Source organism: Gopherus evgoodei, chromosome 7 (genome assembly GCF_007399415.2).
Source record: "Gopherus evgoodei ecotype Sinaloan lineage chromosome 7, rGopEvg1_v1.p, whole genome shotgun sequence".
In the NCBI taxonomy this organism is placed as follows: Eukaryota; Metazoa; Chordata; order Testudines; family Testudinidae; genus Gopherus; species Gopherus evgoodei.
In genome coordinates, this window is record NC_044328.1 from 44,258,549 (window position 1) to 44,283,934 (window position 25,386).

General features: G+C 45.0%; 1 protein-coding gene and 1 long non-coding RNA gene across 2 annotated transcripts in view; one reads left to right on the top strand and one right to left on the bottom strand.

Annotated features, from left to right (window-relative positions):
* Positions 1 to 1,639, bottom strand: part of LOC115655607 (core histone macro-H2A.2) — a 50,039-nt gene extending 48,400 nt beyond the window's left edge. Inside the window, exon 1 of the mRNA XM_030571230.1 lies at positions 473 to 1,639. The gene's annotated coding sequence lies outside the window, so the exon portion shown is untranslated. The remainder of the gene's footprint in view (positions 1 to 472) is intronic.
* LOC115655609 overlaps positions 1 to 25,386 on the top strand; it is a 33,486-nt gene that overhangs the window by 289 nt on the left and 7,811 nt on the right. The gene's annotated exons all lie outside the window — the stretch shown is intronic.

Consider the following 25,386-nt stretch of genomic DNA (forward strand, 5'->3'; position numbering starts at 1 on the left):
TAGCTAGATGGAGGCTGCCATTAACCGGGCTCCGACCGAGGGCGTCCCGGAAAGGGAAGCGGAGGGGGAGTGCCCTCGCCTCGCCCCACTCCCCCGGGGAGAGTCACACAGGGAGGGAGAGAGCGCACACCCCCTCCGGGCCGCGCCGCTGGGAATCGCTCCTGGCGCCGCACAGCGCAGCCCACAGAGCACCGGCTCCGCATCTCCGGGGGCCGGTCACCACCCTGCGCCCAGACCTCCCACCGCTGGGACCGGCCTCGGCCGTCCGTGCCGCCGGCCAGGCCTTTCCCTCGGGCCAGCCTGCGCCTAGCGCCGGCCCGCCCCTGTCCCTCGGAGGAGTCCTTCACCCCGGGCTAGCGGCTTGGCTCAGCCGCGGGTGGCGAGCCTGGGCAGACGGAGCGGCCGATCGTTCGCTTTCCACGCCATGCCCCCCCCCCCAAGTGCTCCGCACCCGCCGGGCCTCTCTCCTCACCTGCCCGGGGGTCGCCGCCGTCCCAGCCTCGGGAGGCTCCTGCTGCCGCTGACTCCTCTGGGCTGCGCTCGCCTGCCGCTGGCTTTCTCTTGTATTGTATGTTTCAATGGCGGCGGCAGCTCTGGAGGGGGACGGAGGGGGGGGCTCCTTCTTCTCCACATACCGCCTCTAGGAGGAGTCACTGCAGCTTGCCTGCAACAGCCCCTGCCGCCCGCACACAGCGCGCTGCCTCTCCCTGGCCAGGCCCGCTGGCTCCTGTCGTCCAAAAGCGACCCGCTGACGACGAAAGGGCTCCCCAGCCTTGGCTGCGGGGGTGCCGTGGGGCAGTGCATAAATAAAAGCGGGTTTGCCTGAGTGCAGGGGCGGGGGCAGGGGCAAGGAGAATTGGCGCCATTGTGAGGTTTAGGGGTCCTTTTAAATGAAATGTTTGGTGGGCCATTAAAAAGCATCCAGGGCTGGTTCATAGCACCCAGGGCCAAGGTTTGGTGCCCCAATTGGTATTAAGGGAGCCCCTCATCCCAAAACGTGGGGGAGAGGGATCTGCTAGCCGTTAGAGTATTTCGAGTATTGCATGAGGTCAGGGTGCAGTATTGTCAACCCTAAATGTTCAAATATCACAAAATTGGCTCTAAAGTCATGAGCGTTCTTAAAAATAACATCTTTGGGGTTCTTTTTATTTGCCATATGGGGTTGGAAGCGTTTTCAATCTTGTTGCCATAACCACAAAAGCTACAGACTTGCCTTTTTTCAAAATGAAAGCTGAGCTGTTCAGTCACACCAGTTGGGGTTTTGAAAAAGCAACAAATATTGTGAGACCCTGTGATGCAGTCACAAGAGTTGGCAATATTGTTTAACCATAATACAATACACACCTTTTGTAAATAAGAAGGGTTATAAAATACTATTTTGAGACAAGAAAATAGGAAATGTTTTCAAATGTTATAACTGCTATAGATTAACATCAGGCAGGTTCTATGCAGTAACAATGGAAAGGGAGAAATGAACAGAAAAATCTAGGTTTCCTATGTAGCACCAAAAACTTAAGTCGTCAGGCTGAGCCATTTTATTTGTATCAATAAACTATTTTCTCCACTTTATTTTGTTTATATACATATTTTTGTATTTTGAATTATGTACAAACTATAGATGAAGTGTATGTTATCACAAAAATGCCATTCAAATGGATTATATAAAACAAATTGTGCTGGATTGCAGTTATAATTATTGCATGAGTATGGAGTCACCAAATACTTATATATGGCAATACTATAAGTTTTAAAGGGGCATAATTGGGGATAATTGAACAAACTATTTTTTGAGTTAAAGGGTTGTGGAAAATCAATACTTTTCTCACTTCAAGAAACTGCTTGTTCTGTCATGGTATTCTTCATGAGAACAAGGGCACAGGAGAGGTTTTACTGAGTTTGAGAAACTGTCATTAAATTTTCAATTGCTTAATTAATGTTTGAACAGCAGTATGAATATTTAAAGCATATCAGAAGTAATGGTGAAATTATGATCCTTTTGAAGTAAATAACACTTCCACTAACTTCAGTAGGGCTAGAATTTCACCCAAAGAGTTATCTCCTATATGAATTGGGGATGTCTGTGTTAAGCATTTATGAATGTTACACATCTAGAAGCTGTTTCCAAGTGGCATCAGCTAACAAATGTTACAGCAGAAACCTGGAATACAATAGTATAATATTTGCAGGTCTCTTTTGAGAAGAGCTGGCAACCTCTGGGAAGCCTGGTTATGCCCTTTCTGTAAGAGGGATAATGCAAGCCCTAGCATAGTATCGGAATCTAGGGAGGGTATGAAATTGAAGAGCTTTACAGTGTGCTCCTGGTATTATAGAACTTGTCCTAGGTGTGGAAATCTTAAATGAGAATTCCTTGCCTTTTTAGTGTTTAAATTATCAACTACCACACTGTAGTAAGTTTAGATTTTTGTAGGTAGAACACATTCTCATCCTTAAATGTGCATTAATAAAGTTACAGCTATTACTCACATCCCTGAATGCATTTCTGGAAGGCATTCAGATACTACAATGATGAGGGTGGTATAAAACATGAATAGAATAGAGTGACAAGAAAAGTTATTAATGGATAAACAATGTATTTTCACTGAATTAAAAGCAAACTGCATTTCATTATTCATCAGCAATAGGAAAAATGACATTTGATGGCTTATTAGTATTGTTTGGTGATGGATTGCTCTAGGCAGTGATCCTGGAGTTTTGGTGTATTTTTTCACATGTGCTATTATGCAGAGTGTTATCAAGCATCCAGGTTTTTCATGACACAACAGCTATAGTACAAGGAAGAGAGGCAGACAAAACACAACATTTGGCTCTCCCCCCAAACAAATGTTCCTTGTCAGTTATCTCTATCTTAGGGAAAGATGGTATTACTGTTTAGCAATCTTTTAAGATTAAAATTTACAAATTTTGGGTAATAGAAATTTATTCACACGAATGGAGCCTGTCCCTGTTTGTTTCTACAAAGACCATCTGCCACTTGACTTCCTAGTACAAAACAGATTTGTTTATTTGTAAAAATAAATAACATCTATTGAAGGGGGATTTATGAATTGCTGATTGCCTAACTCTTAAGCTATTGGAGTCAGTGTTTGGACATGGCACACTTACTCGTGAATAGAAATTGTTACTCCTAAAGAATTGTAATGACTATTTCATAACTTCAGAATCTTATTAACAGTATTAAAATTACTTCATTATTATGAGGGTTTTTATCTTTTAAAACCCAATACAATTTTTTGTAGACTTTAAAATAGTAGTTGAAGACTTTTCAATTTAACTACAATTTTGACCATCACAGTGGATTTATGATAACTTGGTGCACTGTTATGCAGGAAATGCAAGTTGGGATCTGAATTTGGTGACTTAGGCCCAGATCCTCAAAGGTATTTAAGCACCTAACTCCCATTGAGGATCTGGATCTTTCTCCTTTATGTGGGAGTAAGCACTGTACATGACTTGAATGACACTGTTGAGCTATTCCAAGGGTACTGTTAATGCTCTCCTGAGGGAATTCTCTTATAGCCCTTCTCAACCAAAACGATAGATGGATTTTATGCTTGACCTTATAAGGTAAAGAATAAAAGAGGGAAATGAAATATAGCTCACCAAAAAAAAAAAAAAAAACCCTCAAATATGGTCAGGCTAAAAATCAGACTACCTTGGAGATCTGACCTGAAGTTTTAATTTTTTTCCCTTTAATTTATGGCAACAATAGAAATTAAAAAGGGAAGGCAGAATGGGATAGTACATCTGTACCATACTTGGTGTGCATGTCCAGTTTTTGTATTTTTCAGTATAATCAAATTTGTCAGCACACATGAAGGATCTAGATCCAGACATAATGTAGGCAAATGCGGTGTTATCAATATACTCAACAAATGTATGCTAATGCACTTAAGTTCTGACTTGTAACACCATTCCTTTTCTTTTCCCAGAACTTCCCTGAGCACAGACTTCCAGCTTTTGGATTAGGCCCAGTTTTACTTTTTGTTTCCTGCTCTGATCAAGATAAGGGATTCAGTGGCGTCTTGTCTTCCATCCTCCTATTCCTCATAGTCAGCTGGCTTTCCCATGTTCCTACTGTCTGCATCTAATATTGGGTTCATTTCTTGGTGAAGGTTGAGTCAATGGAGTGGTCAAGACAAGGGACTGTTTTCTTCTCAACTGCCTCTCATAAGCAGTCCTAACAAGACATACTGCAGTCAGGGGCACCAGAACAGGGGAGACCAGGAGCCATAGCCCTTCCACTTTTTACAGGTTGTTAGGGTGAGTGACTGGGGGAGGGCTTGGAGAGGAGTGAGCAAGGGGCGGGGCCTCAGGGAAGAGTTGGCATGGGACTAGGGGGGGGGTGAGGCCACTGTTTGGACAAATCCCCCCCCATACACACTTTTTGGATGCTTCCACCTATCCTGACTGCAGTGACCCTACCTCAGAGCAACCTAAGACTCAAATGGTCTACTTAAAAATAGAATTTATTAAATTCAGATTAAAACAAAATTAAATGGCTTGTATAAAATATCTAGTCATAAACTATAAGAGCTCAACTAGATAGGTACAGGAGGGCTAGCTGCAGTAAAGCCTTATGTTTCTAGAGAATATATTCTCTTTTCCCCCAGCTGGTTATAGGAATATAGGAAATCCCATATTGGATTTGGATTAGACCAGTGGTCCATCTAGTCCAGTTCTCTCTGTAACAGTGGCTAGTACCAGATAGTTCAGAGAAAATTGTAAGAAACCCTGCAGTAGGCAGTAATTCCATAACTTTCCCTTGTTTCCTAACACCCAGTAGTAGTTAAAGAGCCCTGAAGCATGAGTGGTTATATCTTTTCCAAAAGTTGTTCATTTTTTGTTTTGTTTTTAGTATTATTCATGTACATATCTAATCTTTTGAATCCTACTAAGATACTGGCTACAATGATATATTGTGGCAATGAATTCCATAGGCTAATTATAGATTATGCAAAAAAGGTATTTCCTTTTATCAGTTTAAATTGAATCATTTTCTTCACTGATTCTTTCACACCTTTCAGTCTGTTATCCCTCTACCTTCTGACCCTCTGACTGTTATACTTTTCATGTTTCTTTGATGTTCCTAGCTGTCATGGTATAATTCCCCACTCTGAACCTTAGCGTCCAAAAGATGGGGTACCAGCATGAATTCCTCTAAGCTTAATTACCAGCTTAGAACCTGTAGCGCTGCCACTAACCAGGAATTCCAGTGCCTGGTACACTCTAGTCCCCCCCAAACCTTGCCCGGGGACCCCCAAGACCCAGACCCTCTGGATCTTAACACAAGGAAAGGAACCCTTTCCCTCACCGTTGCCTCTCCCAGGCTTCCCCTCCCTGGGTTATCCTGGAAGATCACTATGATTCAAACTCCTTGAATCTTAAAACAGAGAGGAAAATCCACCTTCCCCCCTCCTTCTCTCTCCCCCTCCCAGATTCTCCCTGAGAAAGTAATCCTAACACAGAGAGAAAATTAACCTCTCTCTCCCCCTTCCCTCCTTTCTCCCCACCAATTTCCTGGTGGATCCAGACCCAGTCCCCTGGGGTCTCACCAGAATAAAAAAACAATCAGGTTCTTAAACAAGAAACGTTTTTAATTAAAGAAAGAAAAAATGGTAAAAATTATCTTTGTAAATTTAAAAAATGGAATAGGTACAGAGTCTTTCAGCTGTAGACACTGGGAATACCCTCCCAGCCTAAGTATACAAGTACAAATTAAAATCTTTTTGGCAAAATACCAATTTGAACTCCTTTCAGCCAAATACACATTTGCAAATAAAGAAAACAAACATAAGCCTAACTCGCTTTATCTACCTAGTACTCACTGTTCTGAACTTATAAGAGCCTGTATCGGAGAGATTGGAGAGAAACCTGGTTGCACATCTGGTCCCTCTGAGCGCCCAGAGTGAACAACAACCAAAAACTGACAGCACACACAAAAACTTCCCTCCCTCATGATTTGAAAGTATCCTGTCCCCTGATTGGTCCTATGGTCAGGTGACAGCCAGGCTCACTGATCTTGTTAACCTTTTCCAGGCAAAAGAGATATGTAGTACTTCTGTTCTATTAACTCTTATCTGTTTATGACACTAGCTTATTAATTGACCAGCATCCCCAAGTGTTTTTGGAAAGGGCTGTACTAGTCTGCTTCATATGCTTTTATGAAAGTCATTCATCGCTAATTTTCATGTTAAACAATTTAGGATCCTCTTTTTCTGTACAAATTCCATAACTGAAAATGTTCCTTGAAGGTATATCCCCATAAGAGTTGTTTTCCAGTCCATCTTTGCATCTTTTTACCTTTTTTACCCCCTCCAAGGACTATCTGCACTTTCTCATTTTGCAAGTTTTGGTGGTGTTTGGAAATGTCAATGTGAAGCCAGCTGAGGCCTTACCTATGCTTGGGTCAGCGGCACCACTGCAAGTCATGGTTTACACTAGCATGGTGTGTTTATGTGAAGTGTAGTTATACTGATGTAGGTGCACCAGTGCAAACATCAGTGCAATGCCCTCACCTGCCCACAGGGTTTATGAGGTCTGTTTGTTTTTAAAGATAATGGGTTTATATAATTCTGATACTTCTTTCTTGATATTAATTCTGCTCTATATCAAGTTTGAATTGACAGATTAAAACCAACCTATCACAAAGTCAAAGGTGCTCCCCATAGCATTTCAAAATGTGCAGCACAGTCTTACTCTAACTGTGAGTATGCTTCCCAGCTCAGGTAGACAGATGTTAGCTCTACTTGTGCTATCATGATAAAAATAGAAGAGTAGACAGGGTTAGCACTGGCAGTGGTTCAGGCTAGGTGCCTGAGTACAACCTGCTCTCATCCTGGGTACATACTCAGGCTGCTAGCCTAAGCCACTGCCTGTGCTTCCTCCAACTACACTGCTGTTTTTAGTGCACTAGCTGAAGCAGCCCTAGTGTGTCTGTCTCTGAGCTGGGGAGTATGCTTCCAGCTTCAGTATAGACATAGCTAAGAAGGCTAATGGCATTTTGGGCTATATAAGTAGGGGCATTGCCAGCAGATAGAGGGAGGTGATCATTCCCCTCTACTCGACATTGGTGAGGCCTCATCTGGAGTACTGTGTCCAGTTTTGGGCCCCACTCTACAAGATGGATGTGGAAAAATTGGCAAGAGTCCAGCAGAAGGCAACAAAAATGATTAGGGGGCTGAAGCACTTATGAGGAGAGGCTGAGGGAACCGGGATTGTTTAGTCTGCTGAAGAGAAGAATGAGGGGTATTTGATAGCTGCTTTCAACTATCTGAAAGGGAGTTTCAAAGAGGATGGATCTAGACTGTTCTCAGTGGTATCATATGACAGAACAAGGAGTAATGGTCTCAGTTGCAGTGGGGGAGGTTTAGGTTGGATATTAGGAAAAACTTTTTCACTAGGAGGTGGTGAAGCACTGGAATGGATTACCTAGGGAGGTGGTGGAATCTCCTTCCTTCGAGGTTTTTAAGGTCAGGTTTGACAAAGCCTTGGCTGGGATGATTTAGTTGAGGATTGGCCCTGCTTTGAGCAGGGGGCTGGACTACATGACCTCCTGAGGTCCCTTCCAACCCTGATATTCTAAGTGATGCCATAATTGGTTCCTGTGGCTTGTTGCCCTATGCTGCTGCAAAAGGAGTTCCTAATTTGCAATAAAAACATGATATAAATTTTGGATTAATGAATCCCAAAAACATGCATCCCTAATGGAAGTACAGGCTGCCTCAAGCAAAGTTAATTGGATAAAATGGCTAATTTTGTGAGTGGTGCATGTGATCACGTGGATTAGATGAACAGCCATTGCCACTCAAAGAGGCAGAGGTATAGATCTACAAAAGTGCTTAGGTGCCTAAGTTTCAGATTTAGACACTAAGTCCCAGTTTTGGCTCCACTGTGATCAACAAAACTCTCACTTGAACCAAAGTGCTTGGAGCAGGGTCTCCCATTTCCCAGGTGGTAGCCTAACCGTTGGATACAGTGTCATATTCTTCCTTTCACTGGCCCAATGTCAGATCCACTTATAAATACTTAAATAGTCACTGACACAGAATGACTAATCCAGTCCACCTGCTCCAACTACTCATTATTTATTCACCATGGTGGATTTTTCACACCCGAGTGACATAGCTGAGTCTATCTAACTTTTTAGTTTAGACCAGACACAGTTTGGATGTGCAAGACTCGGCATCACTCCTCATATGCTCTCCAATCTGTACTGAAAACACCTAGAGTTCCCCAGCAGAAGGACAGGTTCAGGTACCTTGTTGAGAAAGGGATGGTTGGATTCTCTGGCACAGCTCCACACAGGGATGTAGATGCTGCAATGCTGAGTATCATGTCACTACAGCTAACTTTTAGCAACTAGAAAAATCACACAAACACACTATGAGCCACAAAGACTTGAGTTAGAGACCTAGGTCCTTATATAATGAACGGAGAACAACAGGAACCTTAGAAAACGATCCACAAAGCGAGCATGGCAGGTCCAGAGGCACGTAAGCTAGCTAATGGGAGATGCCAACAAGAGGGTTACGTTCTAAGCCCTGCCCCTCTCAAAGATATGCTCCTATGACCAGGCTACAGGGAAGCATCTAACTCTGTTTAGCAATCCATGAATGGGAACCCATTGCCTAGTCAGGTGGCTTAGGCACCTAAGTAATTTCTTGCAGGAATGAGTTAGGTGCCAGTCTCATTCTACACAAAATGGCCAAAGGAGAAAGCGCCCACCTCCTTTTAACCCAGTGGTTAGCTCACTTACACCTGGGATGTGGAACACACAGGTTCAATTCCCCATCTCTGACAGAGGGGAGACTGCTTTTCCATCAACCTAGCCACACCTGTCAAGGAGGTGAATAACCTACAACAACCCCTCCTGTTGTGTAGGTAGTATCCACATTGAAGCTCTACAGTGCCATTGTAGTGTTTCAAGTGTAGACGAGTCTGTAGCATGAGTGGTACTGGTTTCACTCACTTCCTGTGAAACTATATTTTAATTTTCTTGCATTTTTTTCTTCTTGGTAAAGTCTCTGCATGGTGTTAAACTTATTTGACAGTCACTCTCTGTAGTTGCCCTGTTTGTTATATTCTGGTACTGCTGATGCAGTGATGTTTTTTCTCTCTGATGAAATTTACAGGCACATTATCTTGCCTGAAAAGAACAGTGTGCCATAAAGATTTCCTGCAGAGAAACTTTGCAGTGCAGTGTTGACCACTCTGATTTTCCAGCTATAATAATTACACCATCCCTGTGATACACAATTACTAATTAATCAAATAGTCTGCATTAAAATCCATGAAAGCTTTATTTCTCTGAAATAATTGTGATCTTTAAATAAATCAAGGAACAATCATATAATGCATACTGCAGATCTCATTAATTTGTGGTAGTATTCACCGATGCTAGATGTTCTCCAAACACTTTTTCCTTTATGCCCAATGCACAAATGCAAACATTTTTTGAGAATAGGGGAGATGCTCAGTTCTTGACAGATGTGTTTCTCCTCAGTTGGGGAATAGATGTAATGTATGCTTTCCTTCTTTTTCTGTTAATATTGAAGGCTGTAAAGAAAATCAGGCAGGACTCTGCCAAAATGATACTTGTTACTGCCTGTGCCGTATAGAGCAAGAATACCCAGGACTTGCTTCTCTTCTGCAAGGGGAAATTCAAGCTGTGACTGAGATCTCAGGAGGCCACACTGATGTTACTTAATTAGGGCAAACTGCAAGGAATGGGGCAGACAATCCCCAAAGCTGGTGGTCATTCCAATACTTAGATCCACCAAGCTAGTCACAAAACAGCTTCTATAATACTTTACTGGTTACCCAGGAGCTAAAACACAGTTTCCTTAAAGCAACCCAGCCTTCTGTTACTAAATGTCGGGTCTGCCTAGCTGAGAGCCAATGACAGCCAAAAAGGGATAAGGAAAGGTTGCTTTATTTTGCAGAAGAAAGGAGAGCTTTTAGCTGTTTGGATTTAGGGGAATATTGAAAAAGGCATTATACAAGTTTATTACTGAATAGCAAGCAGTACATGCTGGAATGGCAGTTAGGATAGCGTGAGGATTAGGTACTACGTTATGTTTAGCCTGGATGACTTTATTTACTGCACGCAAGTCCTGGACAAATTGGTATACCGTTTTTTTTGGGTGGGGGGTTGGATTTATGTTAGGTTTTTTAACTGGCAGAATGGGGGTATTGAAAGGAGATTTAGTGCAAACTAATATTTTTAACTGCAGGAATGTGGTGAAAAGGTTTCGGAGGCCTAGCAGAGCTTTTTAGGGGATGGGATACTGACGAATTTGAGGAATTACAATGACTGGCTTTAAGGTTATATGCACTGGTTCTGTCTGGAGAGTGCCTAAGTCTGTTTTTAAAGTGCCCCATAGGGAGGCTTTTACCTTTTGTTTGAGTTGCTTGGGTAGGATCGGGTCCGCAGGCAGGATTGAGTCCTCTGAAGCCTGGGTCAGAACAGCACATAGCTGGGGAAACTGGTTTTGAGGTAACCGGAGGATGATTTTGTTATTGAAAAAAAGATTTGAGCATGTAATTTATACAACAGGTTTTTGCCCAAGAGGTTAACTGGGGAATCCGGAGCTAGCAAAAAGGCATGGGAGATTTTTACAGTAGCCTTCTGCAACACAGAACAGTTAAATGGCTTTTTGCCTATATTTATAACCGGAATACTTTTATTTATGAGGCTTCCCTTCTTTGGCTTGACAGTAACAGTGGAGAGGGCAGCTCCAGAGTTCAGAAGACAAGAATAAACGGTTCCTCCCAAAGTTAGACGGATTTGGGGGTCATTGGAGGAACAAACATAAGTGGTAAAATTATTTGAATAGGTGACAGAAGAACCCGCTGGTCGCTGTTATTTTTTACTGTTGTTAATGTTTTATTTTTGTTCTTGTTTTTTACAGTCATCTTGTGTTGCGGTGGGTCTGGGTGGCGGGGCTGCCACCCAGTGGGTCGGTATGGGCACTCCCTCTTCCAATGACTAAGCTGCTTACAATAATTATATATTTTTGGTGTGTTTTGGGGCCCCCCTCATCCATTTTAGGTAGCTATTTGGTGGGGGTTTTTTTACTTTTTTTGTTTTTTATTTTTAGCATTTATAAGAGCTGCCAGCATTTTTACCTGCTTTGTTTTTTGTGCTTTGTTTTTTGTGTGTTATATATATATAGGTGGCAATGCTTACCAGTTTTTTTTAGGGATTTTTTTTGTGCTTTTAAGTTGCTGTAACCACTTTTTGATGTCCGGGGCTGACTGAGAAATAAAGATAAGCTTGACTGTGGACTACTGTGTGTCCGCGGTCTTGGGGTTTAGGTTAGTATAGGTACAAAATGCTTTATAAAGTTTTTTATAAAAATTAGAAGGGTGCTCCTCTTTTCCTTGCACAGCATTATGAACTTTTGACCAATTTAGAGTTTTTTTGCTTGCTTGTTTGATACTTGTTAAAATGCAGTTCCGGAATTTTTTAAAATTTGCCTGGTGGGCCGGATCATTCGAGTTCCTTTAGTCCAGATTAGCAAGGGATATAAGGTCACGGGAATGGCCGCCGGCTTCCGCGGCAGCCCGGGCACCCCAAAGGACCCGCTCCTTCTCCTCTGTGTGTAACAAACAATCCAAAAGTTGGCCCACATTTTGCTAATCGGGATTATGAGACTGAAAAATGATATGGAATTGCCTGTGGACGACATCTGGGTCGTCCCTGAGGCAAGGCGTAGTGGTTTGCCAATTTATAAGCTCCACTGTGGTAAATGGAACATGAACGTGCTGGTCCACAAGATATTTTGTTGTTGTTGTTGGAACTGGGATGACCTGGAGGGGTGCTTGAATTAAACTGCCTATGGGTTTTTTTAATAAACTGAGCCCAATTTAGTGTGGGATGGACTACCCAAGAGGCTAAAAGACTTTGACCCACTACTCATCATTCCACCAGTAGCTGGTTTGTCTACTTGAGCTGTAGTGTTTTTAATTTTCCCAGGCAGGAGTTTCTGTTGTAGGGCTGCTATTTCTGAACCCACGGCTGCAGAGGAAGGTATTGAGCTCGTCCCACTTGGTAGTGCCGCTGCTACCGGTGGCTGAGGTCGAGGAAAGTATATGGGGGGATTTTTTTAAAAAAAATCAGACTTTTTAGGGGCAGAAGATTTTGAGTATAGAGGGGCTTGAATTTGTATTTTTTTTTAAGCGATGATGAGCTTCATCTTCCCACAAGAACCATTAATTTATTTGTCCCGGTGCCTGGTTTTTTAGCACCAGACACAGAGGAGTTAAGTGATTTGGAATGTTAAAAGACCCAAACTCGGGCCAACCGGTACCCAGTGCTGGCCAATCCTGGGTACAAAGCTGCAATAAACGCCTCTTTGACATTCCCTTCTGAACACCAAGTAAAGGTTATTTATTTAACATGCAATTCAAAGGACTATCCTTAAAGGGTTTTTGCTGAGACCCATCCATCCCCTTTTCTGGCACTTAAACAGAGAATTAAACAGAAGGAGGGAATAATGGTTTAATTTAAAAAATTTAAGCCAGCAATTTTTGCTTATACTGATTGCTACAGGGGACGGAACAGAAGAATTTTAATATGACCTCAGGGCTTCCTCGTACGCCATGGCTTCCACCCTGAGGAATTACGAACAAAAAGCTTAGTTTTGCCCACGCACCTAACACTTAAAGGTATAAGACAGAAATACAGTAACCAAGTAACCAGAATAGAACCAGAACCTAGGAAGTGTTTTTTAAATTTTATTAGGGCTTACCTTATCAGAGCACGAACCCCAGGGGCCGCGGTGATGTGAGGAAGAGGGGCTAAACACCCCGGTGGCGCCGCTCCTACTTTGCCGCAGCTGTCTGGAGTCCGATGTCTGAGCTAGGAGGGTCCCATCTGGGGTCGCCAGAAACTATTACCGAAATGTCAGGTCCACCTAGCTGAGAGCCACTGACAGCCAGACAGGGATAAGGGAAGGTTGCTTTATTCTGCAGAAGAAAGGAGAGCCTTGTACCTTGGTACAAAAAACTTTACTTTATACAAAAATCAAGAATTTTTTATACACACACAGGCTTCGGTCATGCTAGAATTTGATTGGTGGTTAGCAAATCCTGCACTTCTGCAACCTGCTCAAAATCAGCAAAGGATCAGCTTCAACTGCCTCAAAACTGATAAGAGGAGACAATTTAAAAGTTTAGGCTACTGTGTCTGTAAGGTATCCAATTTCTCCTAATGGTTGCCAGTTATTATAAGACTACTAGCTGTTGGGGGAGGGCTGCTATCTCTGACACTTGGACTTCCACCCAGATAACCCAGTCAAATGTGACAAGGATTACTGAAAATCTTGTTCATCATATAAAAAAGTCCTACCAGGACTGGACTCATTACCTCCCAGGCTAATGAATATTTCAGATCTTACCCAAATACACATTTCCAGCCAATTCTTATTAAACTGAAATTTATTAAAAAAGAGAATTGGTTAAAAGATCATTATACCTACAGACATGAATACAGTTTGGAGGTCAGTTTCATAGCAGAGATGGTGAGCTTTCATGTTGCAAAGAGTTCTTGGCTCAGACTTGAAGCAGTGATGGCACAAACTGTTAACTGCTTAAGTCTCTGGTTGCTCCCAATTAATTGGAAGGTCCTCAGTCCCTTGGTTAGAATGCTCCCATTAATATAAGTTCATAGTCCAGAGATCAGAGCAGGAAAGAGGCAAAATGGAGATGTTTCCAGGGCCTTTTATAGCTTCTGTCTTGTGGAGGGAAACCCATTGTTCCAAACAAAGCCCTCAGCCCAGTTGGAAGAATACAGTTAACAAGATGGAGTTTAGGGTCACATGTTCTAGTCACATGTCCTTGCATGCTTTAAGTCATAGCAGAGGCCATTATCCATGCTCTGGTTAGAACATTAACATGAAAGTCCATCAGATGTGGATAAGCTTCTTCAATAGTCCATTGTGAGTTAAGTGTTCATTCAGATTGAATAGTCCCTTCACAATGTACTGGCCAGACTGAATGCAAATTACCCTCCGGGGTGATACCACAGGAGCAAACAGATTTGAAATACAGGTATGTAGCAATATTCATAACTTCAGATAAACAATACATGCCTACAGATAGGATAATCCTATTCAGCAAACCGTAAATTTTCCAGTGACAGCTTACTTGACATACTTTGTACAAGATTTTTTGTGATTATATAACAGTGGTAGCAATAATGATCTACACAGTCATATTTTAATCATATAACATCACACAAGTGCTTACTTGTATCACCAGATCTACTATCATAACAAGGGGAACGAATGTATCATCCAGACTCTCATTGCTGCACCTTATGGCATGAGTGGTAGATTTTGAGAACTTTTTCTCTTGAAATGCAGCATGTATTGATTAATTCTATAAAACAATCTACTAGAAAAAACTGATTAAAAATTCAGGCGATTTCTACTGTGGGTATCAGATAAGGATTTTGATCCAGTATCCCCTCCTATGCAAGTGTTTTTAGAGTACTTGCTGTTTCTAAAGAATAAGAGTTTCTGTTTGATTGCTTACAGCACGTACAGCTACAATGGAGGCTTTTCATTGTCCTGTGGAGGATGTCATGGGGTCCCATGAGAGTCTTTTCCAGCCTCTGTAACTGACCACCAAAACACAAAGTGTGGTGGTTAAGAACACCTGATTATATCAGTTCATCAGGCCACAGCTATTATTTACTGTCAGTATCCAGCTTCCCCCACATATTTCTGGGGAAGGATAGAGTAGTAGAAGCCGCCAGTCCTGTCAATACTTCCATTCCTTCAGGCTCCCTACTCTCCTTCCTAGCATATCCTTCTTGTCTGCTTATATAGTACCAGCTGCTCGGGGATTACTCCTACTCAGTTAGCCCCTCAGTTGTATCCCCACTCAGTTAATAGGCAACTTCTGCCCACTGCCTGTCTTTTAATCAGGTCCCAATTAATGTATACTGGTGGGAAGTTGAGGGACAAGGCACTGAGTCAGCTCCTGACTCAGCAAACCCTATTCAAAGGAGAAATCTTTTCTTCTGTCATTATATTGTAGAAAGCTTTTTAAGAGGTCTGTTGAACCGATACTTGTCCATAAGGGACCCAGTTTCTCTGTGAGACTTAAACGTAGTTTTAACACAACTCATGTCTCTGCCATTCAAACTTTTATTAACTAGCTCTTTATTTCATCTTTCTGTTAAAACAGCTTTTATTATAGCAATTACATCAGCTAGAAGGATTAGCAAACTGCATGCTCTACTGGCAGACCCTCCATTTATATTCTTTTATAAATACAAAATAGTGCTCTCGCTGCACCCTTAGTTTTTACCAAAAGTAATTTCTGATTTTCATGTTAATCAATGTACCAACTTAACCTTCCAGTATTCTTTCCAAAACTTTACACTCAAGAGTGAATCAGTTACATTGTTTGGATACTAAAAGAGTTTTATCTTATTACTTAGATCAGGAGTTCCCAATGCGGTGCCTGCGGGGGCATCTTAATGCGCCCGCATCCGGCCCCCGGGACAGCACCTGCCGAAATGCTGCAGCAGCATTTTGGTGGGGATGCCTCTCGATGACGACGCTTGTTGCCAACAAGTGACATCAACAAGAGGCATCACTCCCGAATTTCGGCGGGGACGCCTCTTGATGACATCTCTTGTTGATGGCAAGTGATGTCATCGAGAGGCGTCGCCACCGAAATTTCAGCGGGTGCTCTACTGCTGCAGTGGTCCTTCTGCTGGCGCCTGCCAGCCAAAAAGGTTGGGGACCGCTGACTTAGATAGATCTGAAATATTCAAGACCTCACATAAACTGTGCATTTCCTACACAGATAATTGTAAGGAAAAGATGTTTCTGTTCAGACTTTATCTCAGATGGGTCTAGGGTGACCAGATGTCCCGATTTTATAGGGACAGTCCTGATTTTTGGGTCTTTTTCTTATATAGGCTCCTATTACCCCCCACCCCAATCCCAATTTTTCACATTTACTGTCTGGTCACCCTAGATGGGTCAGACAGTGCATAGAAGAGAGATATAAGAATGTTTAAAACAATCCTCCTCTTGCATTAAAACACATTCTACCAGGACAGCTGGGACTTCAGCAGCATGCTTTGGACATGTTCCATTAAGTGAAATCTAAAACAACCACGTGGAGCTTGATACATACAGGGCCATCCTTAGGATTTATGGGGCCTTATGCAGTTTTGTGAAACTGGTGCCCCTATGCCCGACTGGCTCTTAGCAACACAAACATAAGCTTACAGTATTAGAAAACTTGCCATATGCACTTTATTAAAAACAGTTTAATTGTGCCGCCTTCCCCCCTAACCTCTGCACAGTGCTGCCTTCGCTCCTAACCCCTGTACTTCCCTCCCACCTGCACCCCCAGCCCCAGCCCTGTGCTGCCAGTATGCCCTGCCATACTGCCCCCCCGCCCAGTACCCCATCCACCCCTCTATGCCCAGCAACCCCCATGCCCAGTGGCCCTTCACCCAGAAATCACCACAGATCCCTATGCCCAGCAATCTCCCCCACACGCATCCTTCCCATGGCTCAGTGCCCCTCTCACAGCCCCCCTGACTGCCCAGCACCCCATATTCCTGAGGGAATTCAGCACCAAAAAATTAAATTCTGTGCACAGTATTTTAAAATTCTGCAAATTTTGTCAATAAATAAATGTGTAGGCTCCAGCATGGCAATGGCAAGGTGGGAGATCACCCTCCTCACCCTGCTAGGATAGGGACTTGGCAGTGAGATACCTCTGTGTGCATGTCAAAAGGCCACAGGGAAGCGTTTTACATGATGGCTGATATCCCAGCCATCACCCAAAATCCATTTGAATGACAAAAAGGAAATAGCTGATACCAGTGACTGAGTCCAGCCCTCATCCCGGCCCTTGCCTGCTATCACTTTGGGCCATCAACTCCCAAATGGCCTTTCATTCTCCCTAAAATAGAGCATTTCCCTCTAATCCTGACAAGTAAAGAGGTGCTTAGGATGTGCAGTTTAATAAGAAAAGGAATTATATTCAGGAATCAATCTTTCTTTCTGCCCTGATTTATGCTCCTGGTTGCCCCACAGGGCTCAGTGGGATTGAACTGGGTATAACTCAGCACGCAGTTTCAACAATGATTCAACAGTGGGGCTGGAGCCACAACCAGCCAAGTCTCATTTGAACAGTGGCTCTTGTTTTGGATTATTTAAGGCAGTTTTTAAAGGTCTTTCCCACAGGTGAGGAAGATGCTGCATTCTTGAAGGGACCTTTAAAATCCCACTCAACTCTGCACTGTTTAGAACTCTCCCTCGTTCAAAATTGTACCACCTTGAGAGGGAGCCGTGGAAATACTTGGATCCACAAAAAAAAAAAATCACGTCCTTTTTCCCTAAATAAGTTTTCAGCTACTCCAGCCTTGTCAAGTGCGAGTCCATCTTCCTCCCCAGTCACTCCCTCCCTTGTATTCTGCAGCCCTGATTGCTGCTTTTCTGCTCCTGGTACATTGCCTTCCTCCTTTTGTTTTAGTGTCAGTTTCCTTCTGTTGAGACCGGAATATGGTGAACTGGCAGAAAAGCAAACGCCACCTTCTTTTATTTTCCTTTAACTTTCCCTCCTCCCCAGCCAGGTTGGGTGCGTGCCTCTCCCTCCTCCCAGCCTGCATCTACTCCTGATCCTGGCTGCGGAAGGGAGGAGAGGAAAAGGTGATGGTCCAAAAGGGATCCTCAGCATCTGGGCTTAAACTTCAGAGAAGAGGGTGGTGAAGTGAAAAGGAGACTAGGGCCTGGTCTGCAGTGGGGGAGAGGGTATTGATCTAAGTTATGCAGCTTCAGCTACGTGAATAATGTAGCTGAAGTCAATGTACTTATATCAACTTACCATGGTGTCTTCACTGTGGTGAGTTGATTGCTGCTGCTCCCCCATTGACTCCACTTGCGCCTCTTGCAGCAGAGGAGTACAGGAGTCAACAGGAGAGTGCTCAGGGGTCGATTTATCATTTCTAGACTAGATGCAATAAATTGACCCCTGCTGGATCGACTGCTGTCCATTGATCTGTAGACATACCTAGGAGAGATTGCAGGGCATTGCTGACAGGTCAGGGCACGTGGGCAGAAGAGGGGAGAGGTACAGGTACAGTGTGGGACTGCTTGGAACAGCTGCTCTCCCCTAGGGCCACGATCCTGCTCCCCAGGAGGCCCTAGTGCGTTTGGTGCTTGCTCACTGAGTCAGACAAGAACCCCTTCTTCTCTTTTCCCTTCCCCACCCAGCTCCCCCAAGCCATCCCCAGCTCAGTTCCTCCTCTGCCTCCCCATTCCCTGAAGTCCTGTGCTCAGCTCTCCTCCCTGAGCTCGGCTCCCCCCGTCTCTTCCCAGCCTCCAGGTATCCCGCCAGCTCTGTTCCCAGCCTTGCCTGTCTCCCCCCTGCTCACTCACATGCAAACTTTCATTCCGGCCCGCGAGGCCCCACCCGAGCTGGAGCCCTTAGCCGGTCGCCTGAGGAGGGAGGGAGGGGAGGGGAGGGGAGAGGCCTGCTGGCCCAGTGCGAGAGAGGGGCCGGAGAGGAGAGGAGTCCGCACCACAGTAAGTGAGGGTTGTGCCCCAAATTTTCGGGTGCCCTACACAGCTACGTATGCCTAAGGATGGCCCTGGATACATATTTTTACTAAAGAATATGCATTAGACACAGCTACTAGGTCTAATGCACAGTTTGGCAGGGCTGTTCTCCAGTATCTGTTTAATTACGGTACCATGTCAGTATCTGGTTGACCAAACTTTCGCAAGAGTGGGAATATGCAGAGGACACTCAAAGAAGGTTACTTCAAGATGGACTCTGCATATTCACGCTCCCAGCCTGCCTTCCCCTCTTCTGCAGAGTCCTAATTAAGCACAGCTCCGCATTAGTGGTGGAAGGAACTGAGGCGGTACTGACACACCCTCTGAATGTGCTAGAACGTTGAGGGGAGGGGCAGGAAGGGGCACTCGAGTACTAAGGCACCGCTTACAGTGCACTGCTTACAGCGATTCCACCGTTCAGCTGCACCAGTCAGCACATATCCCAAGAGATTGAACAAGCTCAGCCCATCTTGAAAACTTCAGTTACAAGAAAGTAACCTTCATTTCACTCCGTTAGACTGCACCTCTCATCCCTTTATAGGTTCATGATAGCAGTCCCAGGATGCTGACTCTAGCAACATGTAAGCTGAGAAAAGAGGGCATGCCATTCTTACTCCAAGCACAGTCAGAAAGCAAGGAAATGCATCCATATGAAGCTGTTCCTCCTCAGGAGACCAAGCAAACCTCTTCTCATACAGATAGAAAGGCTGTAGCCAGGTCTCAGCCCTCTGGTCAGTCTCTCTCTCTATTAGTGCCCCAATGAGTCATGATTCCACCCCAAGCTCCTGAGCCACATTTATTCAAGAGCCCCATTTGCCTGCCACTACATTGGTGCTGACCTCTTCTGACAGGGGCAGAAAGGAGCACTTGGTGTGGTCCTAAACCTGAAGGTACCAGAATGCCGCTGACTAAAAGGGGCAGAAAGCAGGGGATGAGGTGGGGGGTGGGCAGAGAGAAGAAGGAGAGATTATACATCGGTGGCAGAGAGAGTAAAGCGTGGGCCTGCCTAGAGCTCAGGCTACCAGAGTCTGATGCAGGGGGCTAAGGGCGAGGGCAGAGCTGGGAGGTGAGGAGCAGGTACAGTTAACTCAGGCTGGTCCAGGTCATGTCTCCCCAGGGAGTTTACCCAGTTTGATTCAGAATCCTGGGGAAGCTTCTCCTGTTTGCCCCATGGAAGTGCTGTCTCCAGCTCCTGGCTTCAATTTCAGCTGTGTGTCCAGAGAGACTTCCCCTATCTTTGGTTGGCAGAACAACCCAGCAAGCAATTCTCAGACAACCACAAAATGTCTGTCAAAGACCCGGTCCTACTCAGTCTATTGCAAGTAGAAATTCCCAGAAATAGACCTGTCATAGGCCAGAACAAGAAGTGTTGGACATGTTGCTCCAGAGGGTTTCCACCCAGACTTCCTGACAGATGTCTTCCTCCTTCCCTGGACGCCAGGACTGAGGTACGTCTTTCCACCAATTCCCATGATACTGAGGAGACTGAGACAAGATGTAGGACTGGTCATTTTGATTGCCCCAGCATGGGCCAGACAGTTCTAGTATTCAGATCTGATGGATCACTCAACCCCCTAATCATCCTACTGGCCCTGCCTGACATAGTCTGACAGAAAAATGGTCAGATTCAACACCCAGACCAAGCTTTATTACATGTGACAGCCTGAATGATGTACACCAAACAAAGCTGTTCAGTTGAGGTTCAGACATTCCGTTCTAAAGCAAGAAGTCTTTAGCCAGACTGAATTAAAAGGCTAAATGGAAGAGATTTCCTATTTGGGCATCTCAGCACCAGCTTTCTCCCTGGTGTAAGCCTGAAGGGGGTGTGTGCGCGTGCGTGTGCGTGTGCGCGTGCGTGTGTGCGTGTGTGTGTGTGTGTGTGTGTGTGTGTGTGTGTGAATTTTTATGCATTTGCTGAGGTGCCAGTTAGACTCTGAAATCTAACAAACTTTTGCCAACTGAATAAGTGTTTATAGCCACAATAGAACGGAATCTAATAGGATAATCCCGTTTATTGAGTTCTAACTCTGGGTTCTTTTCAGGTCAACTTTTATCTTGAACAGTATATCTCAAATCAGGACACTTTCTTATTCTTAACCAACCAACAGTTTATGAATTTAGCCAGAATCACATTAGTATACAATCAACAGTTCACCACTCCAGTGCAGACACAACCAATGTTCTAGGTGTGTACTGCATACAATACAGTCTTGCAAAGCAATTATCACAGAATGGAGTTGAGGCTTAGTAGTTATACTAAAGAACAATGCAAATTACCAAGATTTCTTATGACATTGACTTATGATCATCAATTCTTTAGTACCTAACACATCTATCACATTTCCAAGGATGCATTTATCTTTAAGACATTTTTCAGAGTGTGGTTACTATTGTTTGAATGGATTGGTCCAAAAGAGACAAACTGAGAATTTCAAAGCCAATTTCTTGAAGTTATTGTTTTCGAGCTCTCTTAGGCCAATTTGCTTGGATTTATAAAGGAGTTAAAATCTAAAATATGGCTACGTGATGTCTCACTGGAAGGTGTAGACTTAGCAAGATAACCTATAGTTATTTGTATTAAAGAACAGAAAGGGAAATACAATATGCGAAATGAAATCTCACCACTTCTTATCCTCTCTCCAACCCTGGGTTGGGGAGAGTCCTTTCTATATGGATAGGCCGGGTGATGGTCACACTTCGGATTCTGCAGCTGGTTGCTGAATTCAGTCAGCTCTGAAGTTGCATGTGGTTATCTCAGTTTTATCTCAGGTCTTATTACAGGGGACCACTCTCTGGTTTCTGTAGGACTCTGGCCAAGTGAGTGCTCAGTTTTCAGCTCAGTTTCTCTGCTGCTTCCATTGGTATCCAGTAGATGGCGCAGGTGTACAACCAATTTCTTCAAGCCTTTCTCTTATCGGAGGCTTTTTAAGTTTGATTAATTTCGAGGATTGCATTTCATTATTAATCCCTACTGGCAAGATGGATCCCCCCTTTTAAGCAATTTCACTTATTCTAAGGTTATATGCTAGTTTATATCTTTCAATATTCCCTTTTTTTTGTACCAGACAATTCCTATTATTTCCGGGGTGCAACAATTATTTACAATGAAAACCAACAAACTCACTTATATCTTTTAAATTTGGCAGACATATGCCATACATTTTTTTGATTGTACATAAGCATTATTTGGGACTTACAGTTGAACAAGAGACATTATCCATATATAGAAGGATGTAGAACTGACTCAGGAGGCAAAGAAATGGCAGCTTCTCACTGGGGATGAAAAACATATTATCCATGGTATATTTGATTTACATGAAAACAATATATAGTTAATAATTTGGGAGTGAAAACATGTGACTTGGATTTCTTGGGGTAGCAGGTAGTTTGCCCAATTTGACCTTCAATTTTAAGCCAGTCATTTCAAGTTTGCTTAACTTGCAGCTTGCCCACCCATCAGGAGCGATGGAAGCTCCCCAAAACTGGAGGGGCCATTGGCACCCAAACCATACTCCTCCATACTTCCCCTTCTCCCGAAGCCCCCGCCTTTGCGCTGCCTCTTGACCCCATGCCCCTGCCTTTGCACTGCCTCTTCCCCCCAAGACCCTACTTGCTCCTCTCCACCCCTTCTTCCCCCATCGCTTGCCCTTATGGACAGTAAAAAGTGATGGGGCCATGGCCCTCTGCCCCTTCCCCCCATTTTGGTGTCCCTGCCACCCATCCCTCAATCCACTCAGAATGTGCAATGGGCCACTGCCTAGGAAATCAGGATGTCACCCTTGGTAACCTGGAGTTCTTTTTAGTTAAGTTGGGAAGGAGAAAGAGGTGTTATCCATAAGCACATTATGAGAGATTCTTGCCTAAGTGATTAACAATGTTCTCATTTAGCCATTTTAGTTTTATTCTTGGGGGATAGGGACTCCAACCTTGGCTGATTTGTGGGTCCTTAGCATAGGTGTTGACTCCGTGGATGCTCCGGGGGTGGAGCACCCATGGAAAAAAAATAGTGGGTGCTCAGCACCTGCCAGCAGCACTGTGCATCAGCTCCTCCCTCTCCCTCCCCATGGGGACCCCGCCAAGCAGCTCCTCCACCTCCTTCCCAGCACCTCCCTCCCACCGCGATCAGCTGTTCAGCAGCATGCAGGAGGCGCTGGGAGAGGGGTGTGCTCGGGGGAGGGTGTGGAATGGGGCAGAGCAGAGGTGAGGGCTTGGGCGAAAGGGTGGAGTGGGGGCAGGGCCTGAAGCAGAGAGTGGAGGTCAAGCACCCTGTAGCGCGGCGGTGTGGCTCCCCTCCTCCCCAGAGAGGGTTGAGCCCCGTCAATCACCCCCCAGGGCGGAACCGTTGGGAGGAAGTCCCGCCCCTCAAAGGGTCAGGCGGTGACCCAGAAGGATAAAAGCCGGGTCTCAGCCTTCAGTCAGGGCCCGGCCACCGGCAGGAGCAGACGTGCCCGCTGACCCTCCTCACCGGGAAGCCGCTGAGGCCTGAGGCCAGTGGGAGCTGCCCCGCAGTCGCTACGACGAGGAGCTGCCGGAGCTGTCCCGTCCCCACTTACGGCCCCGAGGAGCCGCTAGACCAGACCTGGTCCGCCATCCCGGAGGTAGTCCCGGACCTCCCACCTTGCCCGGACTGGGAGGAGCCCATGGTACTGGACACCCCGACGGACCAGGTAGGAACCCGGGGGGAGGCTGGAAGTAGCCCGGGGGCAGCTGACTACAGTCAGGCTGCAGAAGGCCCTGCGCCTATGTCAGTGTGTTTCGGTCAGGACCTCCCCACTGACCGCCACTAGTGGAGTCAGCCGCTACTAGGGCCCCGGGCTGGAACGCAGAGGAGTGGATGGGCCTGCGTTCCCCCTGCCACCCGTAACCGGATGGCAGACTCCCACTCGTCCCGCCTAGTGTCACTGCTCTGCCCTGCCCCAAAGGGCCAGAGCTAACTGTTACTGTGTTTGGTGCCCTGTCCGAATCAAGGGCTGGGCCCCCTTTGACTTTGCCACTGCTCTGCCCTGCTCCAAAGGGCCAGAGCTGATAACTGTGTTTGGTGCCCCGCCCGAAGCAAGGGCTGGGCCCCTAGTATTTAACTGTGTAGCTGTTCGGTCCCGCACACAGGGTCCGAACCGCCAGAGCAGAGTGCGAACCCAAGGGCAGAGGCCCTCGGATGACGAGATGAGGTCGGTGTGGCTCCCCTCCTCCCCAGGGAGGGTTGAGCCCTGGCACCCCCTCGTTCACACACCCCCTGGCAATTCACAAAATTGGTCCTTAGACAAAGTATCTCACATGATGTGAATGTTTTTATTGTCTTTACTTTCTAGGTATATCTTATTTTGGGATAAACAGAAATGGATAGCTTTTCTCATTTTGAGGGCCAGAAGGAATAACTAATTATTAATCATTTTTAAGGCATATCTATTCTATATATCTCTTACACTTGTCATCACCACCAATTTCAGCAATACTGGAATATTTGCTAACCCTGAAAGAATCTAGGCTTTCCATCAATTCCATAAGGGTCAATTTGCACTGATATCTGTGCAAGGCCATACAGTTTTTTCCCACTCTAGAGTGGCAAGATACCTTTAGGGCCTCATTCTTGGGTCTTCGCTGGGTTCAGGAACCCCTTCCCTTCAGAAACTCTATACAATATCAGTTGGGTTGATGGATCCTGCCTCTTTGAGCCTTTAGCAACCAGTACCCTATACTAGCTTCTCCATACCACCGATCAGGGAAGTCTGCCTTTTTAATATCCATTACATCAACTTGAAGGATAGGGGAGATTTAGGCCCTCATGGCAGGTCCCCCTTAAACAGTGTTTAATAAGGAGAGGGTCACTCTCAGACCTCACCCCAAGTTTGTGCCCAAGGTTGTCTTTGAATTCTGTATAAATCAAAGCATTCACCTCCTGGTTTTCTTTCCTAAGCCTTACTCAATCCTTCGGGAAGCTGAACTTCACACACTTATTGCAGTAAGGTTACCATCTTTTTACATCTACAGGAAACAGTCATGCAAGAACATGCCGAGTCTTATTTGTGGCCTTTGCTGACAGAGTTAAGGGGCAAGCTATTGCCTCACAGTGGTTATCTAAGTGGGTCTCCAATTGTAGAAGGACATGTTATGAGTTAGTCAGGTTAGATTCACCTCGCCGCATTAGAGCTCATTCCACTAGAGCTCGGCCTCTGCGGCCCATTTAAGGAATGTCGCTATACCTGAAATTTGTGGGGCAGTTATGTGGCGTGTTACAAGACACTATTCTTTAATAGAGGCTTCCAGACTGGGTACCTGTTTTGGTAGGGCTGTCCTGCAGTCATTGTTTAAGTAGGGCTCCTTGTACCTGCCTCCAAGCAAACAGGCAACTGCACAGTAGAGTGGAATCCATGTGGACAATCACTTGAAGAAAAGAGAATGGTCACTTATCCTGCAGTAACTATGGTTCTGTGAGATGTGTCATTCACACGGATTCCAAGACCCACCCTCCATCTCTGTTACTACAGAGTTCTATCCTGCTGGGTTTCTGTATTGATAAAGGAACTCAGGGACAGTTGGGCCCCTTTGCCCTTTATACCTTCAGATATGGGGGACAGGAGGACAGTTAGGGCACAAGTGTGGCCAAAAGAACTGGATCTTGCATGCACAGGGAACATGTACACCAAGCAGGGCCAGTGCAACCATTTAGATGACCTAGGCAGTCGCCTAGGGCACTAGGATTTGGGGGGCACCATTTTCTTTGGATGCAACTGTGGCAGTCGGATCTTCGGCCACCCCAGTCACCGCCGGC